Below are 17,825 nucleotides of genomic sequence, written 5' to 3'. Positions count from 1 at the left end.
TTCTGGGAGTGCATTTTGAAATGAATGTCACTAATTTAGTAGTCCCTATAATCTAGATAATGTAGACTATCTCCTGTTAGTATTCCTTTATTTGGAAAACAAAATAACTTAAAAATCAACAATATTTTAAAGTTATAAAAATAATAACTATTATCAGTTTACTTAGTCTCATCAACATTTTTTTATTTGGATTATTTTCCAATATTGTCATGAATATGGATATTCCCTAGAGTTTTATGAAACATTATTTACTTTAGAGTAAGCAATTTAAAGTAATCAGACCAGAGTATTATGTTTAACCTATATAAGTATTTTATCACTTTAGACCAATAAAATATCAACCCTCAGTATTGCCACCCAAAGCCAGAAAACACACCACATGTAACTAACAGACAAATATGTGAAGAACAATCCATTCTACAAAGACAGTGAAAGACTTCTGTGCTGAAAATGACACAATGCTAAATTGAGACATTCCTTAATATTCCGTGTTCTACAGAATAGATTACCTATCAAAATTCCAAGGCAGTTTTGGCTGTGGACAGCCAGAGAGATGCGGGACAGCCAACACACTTCAAATATAGAAAAGTTGGAAGGTTCACTTTTTTACACTGAAAAATGTTAGAGAGTGGGAATTTTTGAGCATGCTTCCTCCTAGTCGACTTGGCCATAAATCCCAGCTGCAACTAACAAAATAGCCTTACAGGATAAATTACTGTCAGTTTTCTTGAGAACAGGATGCCAGTAAGCCTTACAAGATAGATCACTGTCAACTTTCCTGATAACGGCATGCAGTTACTTACTCCACCAGGCGCCAGGATCCTATAAATTACATGCTGATGCTACTTAAGAAAAACTGCTTCATTTTAAATTGTCTGCTCTGCAAAAACAGGATGTAGTGAATGGGTTTAAAAAGGGTCCTTCACAAAGGGTCGGGGCTGTTCTCTGGACTCCGTGTGTGGAGAAAGGAGAGCAGTCAGCTGGTAGGCAATTAAAGGCTACCTACATTTTAATTTGGTCTGGACCTGAGTGGTCGTTTACTCGTGTTCGCTCCACAACAAAAAAACATTTTACAAAGCAAGAGTAACCAATTGGATGTGATCCTGGATTAACACAGATACATACACTAATGGAACGGAGGAGAATGCCCTGACATAAACCCTGATGAAGCCTAACCTGCATCAAACAGGAACCAGCGATGGGTTATGGGGATTATGGGAAAACTATACTGGAATGGTTGGAGCTCAACCCCTTCTGGGACCATCTACATCTCTGGGGAATATGTCCTGATTCAGGGGGCCCAAGTCCAGGTCTCCAAAAGCATCCTACAGGTTGAACAGTCCCTTAAAGGGAAACTGCCTGATTCTCCCTGGGTAGAAGTCTTATCATCATGGCTCCAACTTATTCAACATACTTTATATTCCTCAATGAGACTCATACTCTGCCTAATGTCCCACACTGCTTTTTATGTGCCTCTCTCCAAAGGCCTTTGCTGGCTGCTGTCCCGCTCATGTCCTCTCCGGAAAACCAGGGCCAGGGAGAGTGTCAGCTTCCCCTGGCTGGCATTCCCCTCTGGGAGCCCAAAACACCTGAGCCTACCTTGCCCCCGTGAATATGCTATCAAACCAGTAATCCGGTAACGGGGGGACAAGTCACCTGGAATTGCACCCAGATCCACACCGCAGCCAGCCCCACCAAAGCCAGTCCGGGCACCTTCTTTTGCTGCAATGGCACCTTAAGTAACTGTGTTAACTCCTCTAGCCCAGGGCCCTGCTTCGTAGTCACAGTAGTTCCCCAACTGACCCTGTACGGGGAGTCGGGGCTGGCCTGGCTACTCCCTTCTGCCCACCCCCGGGCCTGCCGAGCTGCCTTCCTCCCCGTCATGGTGGAGGTGAGTGTCGCTGCCTCAGTGAGCCTCGCTGGGGAGCCATCAGAACAGCCTAGTCTCTGCTCAGGATTTCAATGACAGACTCCAGATAGCCCTGGAGTCTACTACCGCCTCCTTAGCCTCCCTGCAGCGGCAAGTAACATCGGTAGCCCAAGTAACCCGGCAGAGCCGACGGGCCCTAGACCTTCTTACTGCAGAAAACGGGAGAACCTGCATGTTCTTCCAGGAAGAATGCTGCCACTACACTGACGAGTCCAGCCTAGTGGAGCAGAGCGTGCAGACCCTGACCAAGCTGAGTGACGAACTGCGGACAAGACATTCCCGGGACAACTCTCTTTTCGGCTGGTTCCAAAGACCCTTAGCTACCTGGATCCTCCCATGATAGGGCCCCTAATTCTCATCTGTCTTTTTTCTCCTAGCCGCCTGCCTCCTTAAGTTCATCCGCTCCCGGATTGCGGAGATGTCACGGGTGACTGTAAACCAGCTCCTGCTCCACTCCTACACAAGGCTGCCCTCCGACCGGCCTCTGCCTGACCCTGGCCTCTAAAACCCCCCTCCCTCTTGGCCCCTGGTCAGCAGGAAGTAGCCAGGACGATTTCGGCATAGGTTGAATGGAAGTCCAGAGCCGATGCATGCAGCCACAAGACAGATGGTGGCGCTTCTTCCTGGAACGCTAGAGGGACCAGTGCACCAGGCAGATGGCGACACAGATACTGGTTCCTTCCTGGAAACTCCCACAGCTCATGCTCCCCCGCCCTCACTGAACAGCTGTATAAAAAAAGTGCCTCAACTCCCTTTTGGTCCACTTCACTGGGTCCACCCTCGGACCAGTGAACCTCGCCCAGGAGTGCAGATTAAAGTTCCTCCTTTTGACTTGCCTGGCTCTCCCTTGTTTCCTGCGCCAAGAACCTTACAGAGGGAATCAGGGGAATTCACACAGAAGTTTCCAGATCCCAGAGGCTGTGCTTAGAGACAGTGGCTGGCCTGCCCTTCAGCTGCACATGTCCCAGGAGGTGTCTTTCCAGGATCTTCACAGGCCGGTAACACATTCTTACAGTGAAGTTACAGACAATTCAAAGGGCGGGCAGATTGGGTTTGAAACCAGAAACTTCCTGCCTCAAATTTCCCCTGAGTCCTTAAAATCTCAGTGAGGAGGCAGAGATGGGGGAGGGCAGCCTGCTCTCTCAGCCCCCCTGTCTTGCCAATGATGGAGATGCAGCTGGAATTAAGGAAATCAGCCATCTTTGCGGGTAATTACCAGGTGCTTGTCATAGCGAATGGAAGGTTACAGCAAAGAAAAAGAAAGGCCTTCCGTTTTCCTCCTGACAATCATCAGTCCTGTCATTTGTAACATTGCTTTCCAAAATCATATTATGGGGACCCTTCAAGGATGCAATTTTGGATAAGATCTTCCCCACACACATTATACCTTTAAGGTTTCTCTTAGATGTGTATTGACTGATGTTTAACTCTCGGTGAAATACATTGCCCGATTCCTCATCTCTTAACATCTTCCTGTCAACATAAGAAACATTCAAAACTATAAAAAAATTTAGTGGGTTCATTTGAGCCCAACTGTCCACAAGTGCCGGGAAGCAAAATTTCAACAAATTGAGATAATGTTCCAGAGAACAGCAGTTGTGCACCTTAATTTATACATTATAATTAAGAGCAGATGCAAGTGGGTTATATGAAATCCATTGGTGATAGATTAGGGAGGTGGGGGAGGGCCGAGTGGGGAAAACTCTGAGAGTGGATGAAAAGTAAAGCCATTAACACATGTCTTTTATATAAGTGTACACTTAATTAACAGTGAAAAATTAACATAAAAATAATGAGGGTTTATGGTTAGCCTCTGGTGCATTGGTTATGTCCTGAGGGCTCTGGAAAAGGGGAAATTACCCTGATATTCCAAAGGAATGTGATTCTGGGTGCAAAAGACAATAGACAGGCTTAGGGAAGGATTCCCTCTTGTTAGGGAAGATTCTTGCCTAGGACCTGACTAATGTTAGGTTTGATCCAGCAATTGAATTGATACCCCTCCCCTGGGAACTGGCTTTTCAGCCCATTTCACTATGGACATTCTCTGTGCCGAGACCACATTTCACTTTCAAGGACCACATTCCATTATCTCCTCTTCTTTACCGAGAAAAAACCCGTCAAAAGTCCTTTAAAAGCCTGTGACTCCTGTCACTGGGTGTTGGAGTCGTCCAGGCTAAGCCCCCTGATGAGAGGATGATTGAATAAATTTGTAATCCCTCACCATTTGGCCTGGTGCCTTCCTCCTTCGGTGCCAAAACCCAGGAAGGTTATAAAGGGATGTGGAGCGATTGCCCTGGCTTCGCTTTCCCTGAGTTTGCTACTTGGAGAGTAGTAGGCAGCGGCAGCACGTCCATCCTGGGATTACCTCTGAATCCTACTCAAGTGACTGGATTTCGGGTCTCAATCAGGCCTCCTTCCCTTCTGGGTCCCCCCCCAGCCAGCCAAAGAGGACACAGGAGCGGGCATCTCCCCTTCTCCATTGCTGACCCTCCATCCCACACCGGCCAATCTTCTCTAGGCGAGTTAAATCCCAAAATTCCCCTTATCTCGAGTCTTCTGCCCACTCTCTCTCACCACCTTCTCGAAAGTCTCTCGTCCAAAAGTCCTATTTGCTAGGCCGGAAGACTCCTCAGGCGTTTGGCTTTGGGTCTTTCTGAATTGGGGCCACCCAGTCCAGAGGATCACCTCTCCTTTCTCTTGGTGATTTGTTTAGCAGCAGGGACGCCTGCCCTAAACAGTCACCTTTGGATTTGTGGTCCTTCACTCACCCATGCCACACTCCCTCTGCACACTCGTGGGGTAGATCGTGCCCAATCACCTCATTTTATTTTGTAACACTGTTTGGCCACAACATAAACTAGATCAGCGGTTGCCAACCTTTCGGACCTCATGGACCACCAGTGGACTGCCGACCACCAGTTGGTAATCACTAAACTAGAAAATAAGTCTCAATGGCATGAAAACAGCACTTTCAATTTTAACACACAGCGTAATTTAGGTAAGTGCTGTCACCACAATGGAAAATGGCCAGAGATTCCCTATGGCCAGGCCTTTTTCATCCTTCAGTCCCAATCCTCTTTCTCTACCCATGAGTCTTTCTCCTTCACACAAAACATCATACCCCTAACACTTCTGATTCTGAATCTACTTTTTTTTTTTTTTTAAATATATTTTATTGATTTTTTCAGAGAGGAAGGGAGAGGGATAGAGAGCTAGAAACATCGATGAGAGAAACATCGACCAGCTGCCTCCTGCTCACCCCCTACCAGGGATGTGCCCGCAGCCAATGTACATGCCCTTGACCGGAATCTGGGACCTTTCAGTCCGCAGACCGACGCTCTATCCATTGAGCCAAACCGGTTTCGGCTGAATCTACTTTTGACCCAGCAGACAGCCGACCTCCACTCCCTTACACATCCCCTCTCCCACCTGCAGAAGATTTCCAAAACCCAGACCCTCCTAACCAGCAACCACCTTCTCCCTCAGCCATTGGGAGACCAATTCCCAAGAATGCAAGCTCCAAAATAGCCTTTTCCCATCTAACACTTGTTCTCATGCCACCCAAAGACTTCCTTCCTCAACAGCCTCTTCTATGCCCACCCCGATTCTATCCCTGAGGGGCATAGCAGGAACTGAGGGCACAATCTGAGTCCACGACCCAGTCCCTATGTCCAGCCTCACACAGATTGAGAGGCATCTCAGGTCTTTTTCCACTGACCCGACCACCTTTACTAAGGAATTTGAGTGCCTGACTCCGTCCTATGACCTAACCTGTCACGACATCTATATCCTCTTGTCCTCTTCTACAGAAATTTACCATCTTAGACTCCATCTCCCCAGATTTCCATATAAAATAGATAACACACTAAGTACTTGTACATTTGGAAATGTCAATTCTTTTTATATATTCAAGTATACAAAATATTACCTAAGTACATTTAAAGTTTGAAGTATACTGTGTAATAAACATTCTGATGTAGAGCAATACCTGAAAGGCATTTTGGCTACCAATCCAGTATGAATTCAGTGATACATTAAAATTCATAAGCAATTACATACTTGGATAGTTTTTACATCTTTTATGTCACTTTAAGACATAACTTCCTTAGAGTTTTGTAAACTATGTATCTTTTTAAAAAGTCCTTCCTCCTATATCATAAAAGTTGTACTTCTACCCAATTACAATCCCTGGTATTCAATGAGGCTGTAGGTCCAATTATATGATTTCCCACATTCTTCAATTTTAAGGTTTCCCTCAAGAATGAATTCCAATGTGAGGAATAATCTACAGATGCTGATTAAAGACTGCAGGACATTGTTAAAAGTTGTAATGTTTCTCCGCAGTATGAATTCTGATGTTGGTTAAGGTTTGCATACTGAGTAAGCTTTCCCACATTATTTATATCTCCTGGGCTTCAATCCAGTAATAATTATCAGATGTTGTATGAGATACAAATGGGGATATACACTTTGACATTTGCCTCATAATTTTTACGGCATAGTTTAATCATTTTCAATAACGCTCCAACCATGGTTAAATCTTTGGATGAAAACTTTGAGCTAGGGACAATCGCTATAGCCCATTCTATATATTTGTAAGGTCTCTTTTTGTTCTAAAGTTCATCAAGTAGAGTAACACATTGCCTTTTAAAGGCTTTTCACATTTTTCACATTCATAATGCTTCTTTCCAGTATGAATTCTGTGATGTTCATTAAGTTCTCACCGCTGGTCAAGGACTTACCATGCTCCTCACATCTGTGAGACTTCTCTCAATTTTGAACTCTCTGCTGTACAGTAAGGCAGGAACACTGATAAATGGCTTTGTTACATTTTCTACATGTATAAGGATTCTCTACAGAATGAACTCTCTGATGCTTAGTAAGGACTGAGGACCTGCAAAAAGCTTTGCCACATTCTCTACATTTGAAAGGCTTCTCTCCAGTATGAACTCTCTGATGCCTAGTAACGTCTGAGGACCTGCCAAAGGATTTGCCACATTCCCTACATTTATAAGGCTTCTCCCCTGTGTGAATTATCTGATGAGAAGAAAGGTGTGAGTACTGGCTAAATGCTTTGCCACATTCTCTACATTTATAAGGCTTCTCACCAGTATGAACTCTCTGATGTTTATTAAGAGATGAGGATTGTGTGAAGGCTTTACCACATTCTCTGCATTTGTAAGGCTTCTCTCCAGTATGAACTCGTTGATGTCGATTTAGCTTTGTGGACTCACTGAACGCTTTGCCACATTCTCTACATTTATAAGGCTTCTCTCCAGTATGAACTCTCAGATGCATTGTAAGGTTTGAGCTCCTGGGAAAGGATTTGCCACATTCTCTACATTTATAGGGCTTCTCTCCAGTATGAATTGTCTGATGCAGAGTAAGCAATGAGGGCCAGCGAAAGGATTTGCCACATTCTCTACCTTTAATAGGATTCTCTCCAGTATGAACTCTCTGATGCAGAGTAAGGTGTGAGGACCAGCTAAAGGTTTTGCCACATTCTATACATTTATAAGGATTCTCTGCATGGTGAACTCTCTGATACACAGTAAGCACTGAGGGCCTGGGAAAGGATTTGCCACATTCTCTACATTTATAGGGATTCTCTCCAGTATGAACTCTCTGATGCAAAAGAAGGTTTGAGGGCCACCTAAAGGCTTTCCCACATTCTGAACATTTATAAGACTTTTCTCCCATATGATTTCTATGATGATGAGTATGTCTGGAGGATTGACTAAAGTCTGCTCCATTTTCCGTGAGTTTGTAAAATTTTGCAATAGTATGAATTCTTCTTTTATGTACAATAAGAGATGAAAGACATTTAAAGGCTTTGCCACATGTTTTACAATTGTAAGGCTTCTCTCCAGTATGAATTCTCTGATTTACACTGCAACCTGAAGGCGAAATCCATGTTTTACCAGAATCCTTACATTTATAAGGTTTTTCTCTATTATGCATTTTTTTCATTATATTTAGATTGAATATTTGACGGAAGACTCTCCAACACGGATCCCATTTGTAAGCCTCCTCCCCAGTATGAATATTCTCTTGTTCAGGGAAATTTGAAGACTGCTGAAAAGACTGGACACATTTACTTCCTTTGTGTGTCTTCTCCACCACAGGAATAACCTGATGTATGCTGTGATTGGACATTTGTTCAAAGAGTTTTCCACTTTTATAATACTCATCTGCAAGCTCACCTGTCCGATGATTAAGATATGACTCTTCCTTAAAGTTTTTCCAATGTTCAATCCATTGATAACTACTATCTCCGTTATGTGTACTCTGGTGATAATGGGAGATAGAAAGACCTTTAGTGACAGTTATAATTTCATTAAACATGTACACTTGTTCCATAAGAACTATTTTGTGATACTCATTAAACCAAGATAGTTACATAAAAAAAGCTTTCCTAGCCTGGCCAGTTTGTCTCAGTGGATGGAGCATCGGTCTGCAGACTGAAAGGTCCCAGATTCGATTCCAGTCAAGGGCATGTATCTTTGATTGAGGGCACATCCCCATTAGGAGATGTGCAAGAGGCAGCTGATCGGTGTTTCTCTCTCATCGATATTTCTAACTCTCTTTCCCTCTCCCTTCCTATCTGTAAAAAATCAATAAAATATTGTAAAAGCTTTCCTAATATATTAAAATTATAGACAAAAAAAGAAGCAAAAAACATTGTCAGAGGAAGAATAATGAATCCTTGTTGAAAAGATTGCCAATATGCCCAGCCAGCTTGGCTTAGTGGTTGAGCATCTATGTCTCAACAAGGTCAAGGTTCCATTTTCAGTGAGGGCACATGCCACGGTTTCGGAATGGGTCCCCCATGGGAGGCATGCAGGAGGCAGCCAAGGAATGATTCTTTCTCATCATTGATGTTTTCCTCTCCCTTTCTTTCCCTTAATCTCTGAAATCAATAAAAATATGATTTAAAATAAATACCATAAAGGATTTCAAATAGAGCACATTTTAATTGTATAGGTATACTGTATTATAAATCTATACATTTTAGAAATGACTGAATGTAAATTTAATCTCACCCTACATTTTAAACAATTCAAATCATTATTTACTCTATAGATGATGTGAATTCCTAGTTTATCCAGATTTCCTTTCTATGAATACATAACAGTAAAAAGTTGTTTTCGACCCTCATATGCATTAACACACATATCTCCCAATGCAATTGACCTTAAATTGGGAGGTTCCTCAAATGCATAATACACGTGACCTCTTTAGGTAACAAGAATTTCACTATGATAACTAGAGTCCTGGTGCATGATATTGTGCACAGTTGGGGTCCCTCTGCCTGGTCGGCAATAGCCCAATCCCGATGGGGATAGATAGGGGCCAGCCAGCCAGAGAAGGACTGTGGCCAGAGAGGTACCCTTGGTAGATCAGTGTATTTCTCCAGGGCGTGTCTGGCCCTCTCGCCTAGTCCCAATTGGTCAGACCCCAGTAGCAACCTAATCTACTGGTCAGAGCATCTGCCCCTGGTGGTTAGTGCACGTCACAGCGACTGATTGCATGGCTGACCAAATTGTCGACCAATTGGTCAGACACTTTGCATATTACGCTTTGATTATACCAGACTATTTCAGATTAGTTCTGTTTATATTAATATCGTCCATTCTCATCACATTCTTCCTCAAATTGAAAGGTTTTCATTAAGTATACATTGTCAAAGCGACACCAATTATATCTTACCAGTATTACTTCAGAGAATAAATCTTGTATTCCGGGCTTTGGCATAAAGGCCTGGTTATCTTCAGATGACATAGCTGAAAGAAAACAAATATTGAGGTTTTGACAATTAGGTGAGTGCACTTTGAACTTACCCGCAAATATTGACCAAGTGACATTCTGGAGTACTCCAAGAGCAAGTGAAGAATTCAAACAAAGCTCAAGATAGGTACAATGAAGAAAACTCACACAAAAGAGGGACAAAGAGTTGCTTACATTTGCCAATGATACCTGCTCAAACACCTTGGAACATAATGGCAATATTATAAAAACACTCCCAATTCCCAGTTTCTTCGCTGGAGAGAGAAAGAGAGAGAGAGAGAGAGAGAGTAAGAAAAAGAGAGAGAGAGAGATATATGAGGGAAGTACATGCTCAATGATCTCCCTATTTTGAAACATCCTACCTAATAAGAGTACTATACAAATTTTCTGCACCTTTGCTATGCCCAAGCCACGCCCACCAGCCAATCAGGGTGAGTATGTAAATTAACCCAACCAAGATGGCGGTTAATTTGCATACATAGGTGCCCTGAGCGGACCCCCTGCAACGGATTGCAGGGAGCTGGGGGTTGCTTCGGCCTGGTGCATGTGCGGACCCCCTGCTATTGATCGCAGGGAGCTGGGTGTCCACCGGAGGCTTTCAGCCTGGTGCCAGAGCAGACTCCTGCAATTGATCATAGAGAGCTATGGGTTGCTTCGCCCTGGTGGAAGAACGGACCCCCTGCCATCGATTGCCTGGGCAGGGAACTGGGAGTCTGCTTTTGGCCTGCGCAGGAGCGGACCCCCTGCAATTGATCGCAGGGATCTGAGGGTCCGCTCCTGCCCAAGAGGCTTTAGGTCTGGGCAGGCCTGGGCAGGGGCTGAGCAGGTGATCAGAGGGAGCTGTAGGGGCCTGCCAAGGCCTAAAGCTTCAGCCAGAGGCTTTATGCCTGGGCACGGCCCAGCCCTCGATTGGTGTGAACTACAGAGGAAACACCGTTTCTGACTGCACATTGGCTAAGCTTCCTGTATGCCACTGGTAATATTCTTAGTAACTTGGGTAATAAGAATCCAAAAAGGTGATCTAGGGTTTTTCCAACACACTTCTGGAGAAAAAAATGAAGGTCCGCTGCTGGAGGGCTAAGAAATGTCATATTCTGCCCTAGCCGGTTTGACTCAGTGGATAATGCCTCGGCCTGCAGACAGCAGGGTCTGGGTTTAATTCTGATCAAGGACATGTACCTAGGTTGCAGGCTCCTCCCTGGTTGGGGCCTAGATCGGGGCTCATGCAGGAGGCAACCAACCAAAGTGTTCCTCTCACTTTGATGTTTCTCTCTGTCTTTCCCTTTCTCTTCAACATTCTCTAAAAGTCAATGGAAACATATCCTCAGGTGAGGATAAAATATAAATAAAGAAATGCATATCCTATGAAAGACACATCTTGAAAATGCCTAAAGGAAGTTGTCAGTTTTTCTTCGTGAAGAGACTGGAGTTTGTGTTGATGAAAACCTTAGTGGCTGCGGTAACTGGCAGTGGCTAAAGCAGCGGGGTGATGATGGGGCTGGTGCCTTCCCCTGATCAGCCCGGTTGCCTCCCACAAAGGGAGGCCAGACTGCGGCTTAGGCCCATGACCCATGGGGCGCGGGCCTAAGCCGACAATAGGACATCCCCTGAGGGCTCCCAGTATGTGAGAGCGGGCAGGTTGGGCTGAGGGATCCCCGACCCCCAGTGCACGAATTTCGTGCACCGGGCCCCTAGTCTTGAATAAAAAGTGTCTGTTGTGCATGACACAGAGTGAGCACAGAATGACAGTACATGGTGAGTGCCCTGCAGTGGCTGCTACAAAGGGACAATGAGAAAGTGTTCAAGTCCCACAAAGATTGCGGTTCTGAAGATGTATGTGAAGCCTGAAAAGATACCGTGGGCCTGAGAAAGAAACAGAGAACATTTCCAACTGGGAAATTAAACAGAGAACCTAGCCAAGAATACAGATCCTGAAAACAGTGTTGACCAAAAGTAGAATTTGTGCCACATATGGTTATTATGTATTTCCGCCTACAGAAAGCATGTTCAAAAGCCTGCCTATTTACAATTCCTGAATCTCAACAAAAGCTATCACGTCATTCAAAGAAACAGAAAAAGTGTACCATCAGGAAAACAAATGAATGTAATCAAACTGGCACTTTATTAATGGAAATATATTAATTACCTGAAAAAGAATTCAATATCTTAAAGCCCAAAAGAAAAAAAAACACAACTAAATAATATCACCAGAATATTACATAACCAAAATAAAAATGGAATGAGAATGTATTTTATGAACATAACACCAAAGGGGAAATTGAAAAATATAATATCAGAATTAACAAAAACAGTAGAATCATTAATGAAAGACATTTTCAACTTAAAACATCAAAGAATTTGCCTGGAAGAGGTGGCTCAGTGGTTGAGCATCGATCTATGAACCAGGAGGTCATGGCTTGGTTACATGTCAGGGTACAAGCCTGGGTTGAAGGCTTGATCCCCGATCACGCAAGAGGCAGCCAATTGATGATTCTCTCTCTTCATTGATAGTTCTATCTCTCTCTCCCTCTCCTTTCTCTCTGAAATCAATAAAGATATATTTTAAAAATTAAATTAAATAATCGAAGAGTTTGTACATAAATCATTAAAATTTTAATTCGTTAAAATTTTGCTTAAGAAAAGCCAACAAACATGGAAATATGAAGACAATTTAAGGAATTCCTAAGACACTAACAAATCGACCTCCAAGAGGATCCCATAAAGACAGGATCGTGAAAAGGAGAAGGAAGCTTATATAAAAAATTAATCTTTTAAGATCCTGACAATTGGAGAAAGAGATATACAAATGCAAGCAGCTCAATGAAGTCTAAGTAGAATGAATAGAAATGTGTGAACAGATTAAAAAAAAGAAAATATCATGAATTCCAGAATACTGCCTTGAAAACATATAAAAAAATAACTTCTCTTAGAAAAAACAGCTCCTCTAAGATCCTTAGGGGGATTCTAAGCAGAATAATATTGGGGGTACAAAAAGGACATATAATAAAACACAGAACTAATAAATGAACAAAAACCATCCAAGAAGAATATTGACAAAACAGATCATCAACAATGGAGAGGACAAAACCTTTCCAGCTCCAAAACTTTCTCATTATCAGACTTTCTCATTATTAGACGTGCCTTATAAATAACCCATAAGAAATATACTTCTGGAGGTAATTTAAAAAGTCTACACAACACTAAAATGTGAACATATGAAGATACCTTGCATGTAAAAAAATATAGAAAATATTGATTTCTCCTGTGGAACTTTAGAAAATAAGATATTTTAAGTAGTTCTTATGGTCACAATAAAAATAGAAAATAAATAAAATGATCACATTAAAAGGTGAAAGAATTATGTATTGCAAATCACAGATTCTACATTTCTAATAATATATTTGCATACAATTAATTTCTCCAAACACAGTATATAAAACTAACCAACGAAGTTAGCTGTGTTCCTGCACATTAATGAAATTAATACAAAGTAACAAATTAAGTATGTGCTTGCATGAATCACAGCATAATTGAAAATGAAATAATAACAGTTTACTTCCTAAGAAGCTGCATGATTTGTATGCTGTCAATCACAAAATACTGCTGGCTGCCCTCTGCAGTGAGCTCAGTGGTTATAGCATGGGGCCGCCCACCAAATGGTTGCAGGTTGGATTCCAACCCCACTTGGACGTGTGAGAAAGCCAAACAATGTGTCTCTCTCACCATCGATATTTCTCTCTCTTTCTCTTTCAATGCACCCAGCCCCTCCTTCCCACTCTCTCTAAAACTCAATGGGAAAAATGTAATTGCATGAGGATTAAGAAAATAAAACATATATATATATTTATATATACACAAACATATACCCATGGCTGGCTGTAATTAAAGAAGAAATCAGTAAGTTGAAAAACACATTCCATGATCCTACTGTGAAATGCTAACAGTATCAGCTGTCATTAGAACCCAAAGTGACCTAAACCTTCAAAGCAATCCCTGTCAAAGTCCCAGTGACACTTTTGGGGGAAACAGAAAAGCTCTTTCTCAAATTAACGTCAATATCACAGGACTCCATGTAACCAAGGAATCGTGAAAGGAATGTATGAAATTAAGGGCTTTAGGCTTCCTGATTTTAAAACGTACTTCAAAGCTTCTGTTATCACAAAAATGTAACACAGCCCTAGCCGGTTTAGTTCAGTGGATAGAGCAAAGGCCTGTGAACAGAAAGATACTGGATTCGATTCCTCTCAAGAACACAGGCCATGGTGGCAGGCTTGATCTCAAGTAGGGAACATGTAGGACTATCAATGATTCTCTCTCATCATTGATGTTTCTAACTATTTCTCCCTCTCCCTTCCTCTCTGAAATAAAATAAATAAAAAATTATAAACAAAGAAACAAAAAACCTGTAATACAGAGATTAAGAGAAATAATGAAGCAAGGCAGAAAAAAAGGCCCACATAGAAATTCTCCTGGAAGGGGTCTAAATATCTTCACCAAGGGTGCCCATACCACAGAAAAGGACATTCTCGCCCTGCCTGAGTAGTTCAGTTGTGTAGAGTGTGTTCTCTCTCTCCCTCCCTACCCCTATTGCTCTCTTCCTCTAAAATCAATAAAATAGTGCTGGCTGTCATTAAATAAAAACTCAGCCCTAGCCAGATGGGCTTAGTGGAAAGAACGTCGGCCTGCGGAGCAAAGGGTCCCAGGTACCATTCCAATCAAGGTTACAGGCTCCTCCCCATGCAGGAGGCAACCGGTTGATGAGTTTCTCCCACATCACAAGAATTCAACAAGTAGCCGAAACCGGTTTGGCTCAGTGGATAGAGCGTCGGCCTGCGGACTCAAGGGTCCCGGGTTCGATTCCAGTCAAGGGCATGTGCCTTGGTTGCGGGCACATCCCCAGTGGGGGGTGTGCAGGAGGCAGCTGGTCGATGTTTCTCTCTCATCGATGTTTCTGGCTCTCTGTCCCTCTCCCTTCCTCTCTGTAGAAAATCAATAAAAATATATTTAAAAAAAAAAAAAATTCAACATGTATAGGACAATTATGCAAAACACACAAAGTAGCCTTCAAACTCAACATGGACAAAAGAACCAACATGACTGAAAAAGGCCAAACACCTTAACACACAGCACTACAAAATATATACACATAGAAGATCAGTGTGACAAGATCCGGCACGTCTTATGTCACTAAGGAAATGCACATTATAACAATGAGAAGTAACAAACAGCACAAGCAAGAAACACTAACCACCTTCAACCAGGTCAGAATCGAGAACACAGATCCCACCAAATGCCTTTGTGATGGTGGAGCCACTGGAACTCCCAATCACCGCAGCTGAAAATGCCAAATGCTACAGCCCCTTGGGGAGACGGTCTGGAGGATTTTATAAAACTAAATATACACTTGCCATGGGATCCAGTAATTGGGCTCCTTACTCTTAAAGCAAAGAGTTAAGCCTTTTATCTACATAAAAACCTACTTGGGGATGCTTATTCATAATTTACAAAAATTGGAAGCAATGCAGAGGTTAGTCAACAAGTGAATGGATAAATACACTGAGTGGCCGGATTATTATGATCTCTGAACGCATAATAATCTGGTCACTCAGTGTATATCCTATATAATAAAAGGCTAATATGCAAATTGTCCCCTCGACCAGGAGTTCGACCAGCAGGCAGACCGGCCAACTGCCCATGTTCCTTCCCCCTGGCCAGGCTGGCCAGACCCTACCCAGGGGACAATTTGCATATTATCCTTTTATTACCTAGAATTAGAAGCCAGGTGCATGAATGTATGACACAAACACACACAGACTAAGTGGCCAGATTATTATGTGTTCAGAGATCATAATAATCTGGCCACTCAAGTTTATACTGAAGTACATACAATTAAGTCATATTTACTACTACAAAGAAATAATACAAAAGACATGAAAAAAACCTGGATACATAGAAGTAAGTGAAAGAATCCAATATGTCTGCCCAGTTGCTTAAAGGATTGTACCGATATAATCAAGCTGTAGGTATGATGTTTGGTCCAGGGACATACAAATAATCAATACATGCTCAGCTTAAGTTTCTATTTCTAATTCTTCCTTCCTGCTTGTATTCAGCGAAATCTTTAAAAGAATTCATAAAATAAAAAAAATAGTGTGTGAACTTTGATTGAAGGTTTCACATTTTGAATGCAGGCTGTCCTCTGGCCAGAAAACATGGCAGAATATTAAAATATTTACACCCAAAACCGGTTTGGCTCAGTGGATAGAGCGTCAGTCTGCGGACTAAAGGGTCCCGGGTTCGGTTCCGGTCGAGGGCATGTACATTGGTTGCGGACACATCCCCGGTAGGGGGTGTGCAGGAGGCAGCTGGTTGATGTTTCTCTCTCATCGATGTTTCTAGCTCTCTATCCCTCTCCCTTCCTCTCTGTAAAAAAAAACAATAAAATATATTTAAAAATAAAATATTTACAAAACTATTTTCTAAAATAATATTTTCTGATAGTACCTTATCTTAGTTTAGACAACATGTAAAGTGTACAAACATTGAGTTCCTAATTCATATCACAAAGCCTTTCTAGTTTTCCACACCAAAGAATCCCCAATTAGTTCCTTTTTAAAAAAATATATTGGGCCTGGACCAGAATCTAACCTAGGACCATTCAGTCTGCAAGCCACTGAGCCTTCCACTGACCTAAACCAGCTAGGGCCTAATTTGTTCCTTGAGAGCAAGAATCTACCATAGAAAGCAGAAGCCCCTGAGAGATGTCATAATAATTAAGGAAATAAAATCGTGGGGTGGAGTAGGAATGCGGGAAGGAAGTCATCCTCACCCAGGGAGGCCAGGTTGCTGTAGTTCTCCACCATCACATCCAGGTACAACTTCCGCTGAGCTGGGTCCAGGCACTCCCACTCCTCCTGAGAGAAATCGATGGCCACATCCCTGAAGGTCAACGGTAGCTGAAATAAAAGACACATTTACCAAGAGGTCACCAGAAGAGTTCATAATGTCACCCAACATGAAAACAGTGTTAGGAGAAGAGGTTTTGACCTATGGGGTATCCAGGTTCTCACATGTTTCCACATATGTAACAAGCTCACTTTTTATTTGTGATGTCAATGTTTCCACATCAGGTGCCATACTTCTGAATACACAGAAGAAGAAAATAGAGGAAAAAATTCATACCGAACTTTGAACTAAAAGGGTCATTAATGGAATTGACAGTTCTCATGGAATAGGACACATATGAACCATAATCCTGGTGGAAAATTTAACATGAGTAATCTTAGAATAAGATTATTCTGCTGGTCCAGCTGGTGTGTCCCAGTGGTTGAGTGCAGCCCCATGATCCAAGGGGTCAGATTCAATTCCCGGTCTAGGCACACGACCAGGTTGTGGGCTCAATGCCAGCGTGGGGTGTGCAGGAGGCAGCCTATCAATGATTGTCTCTCATCATTAATGTTTCTATCTCTGTCTACCTCTCTCTTCCTGTCTGAAATCCATAAAACTGAACTTGGTAAAAAAAAAAAAGAAAGAATAGCTGAAATAATGTCAACAGTTTAGGCACAGAGACACACATTTTACAACTATGAAATCAAGATGGTTTAGTGATTCCATAAATCTTATGAATCTATTTGTGTATGTTCCCCCTTTGTGTTTTATAAATACAACTAGAGGCCTGCTGCATGAATTCATGCACAGGTGGGGTCCCTCAGCCTGGACTGTGGGATCAGCTCTCCAACATCCCTCAAGGGGTCCCGGATTGCGAGAAGGTGCAGGCCAAGCCGAGGGACCCCACCGGTGCATGATCAGGGCTTGGGAGGGGAGCGGGAGGTTGGTCAGCCGGGGAGGGACCATGGGAGGGCTCCAGGGTGTGTCTGGCTCATCTTGCTCAGTCCCGTTCAGATGGACCCCAGCAGCATGCTAACCTACCAGTCAGAGAGCATGACCCCTGATGGTTAGTGCACATCATAGCTAGCGGTTGAGCAGCCTTAGCATATCATTAGCGTATTACGCTTTGATTGGTTGAATGGCTGACCAGATGACCGGACACTTAGCGTTTTAGGCCTTTATTATATAGGAGGATAAGGAGAGAAACATAAGAATACAA

The 17,825-nt window shown here is 42.6% G+C and overlaps 1 pseudogene; it reads right to left on the bottom strand.

Annotated features, from left to right (window-relative positions):
- Nucleotides 1–16,658, bottom strand: part of LOC103304258 (zinc finger protein 208-like) — a 69,481-nt pseudogene extending 52,823 nt beyond the window's left edge.
- Between the last annotated feature and the right edge of the window lie 1,167 nt (nt 16,659–17,825).

This window comes from Eptesicus fuscus, chromosome 21, assembly GCF_027574615.1.
Source record: "Eptesicus fuscus isolate TK198812 chromosome 21, DD_ASM_mEF_20220401, whole genome shotgun sequence".
Lineage (NCBI taxonomy): Eukaryota > Metazoa > Chordata > Mammalia > Chiroptera > Vespertilionidae > Eptesicus > Eptesicus fuscus.
The sequence above is the reverse complement of the archived record's forward strand: the minus strand, read 5'-3'. Positions and strand labels throughout refer to the sequence as shown.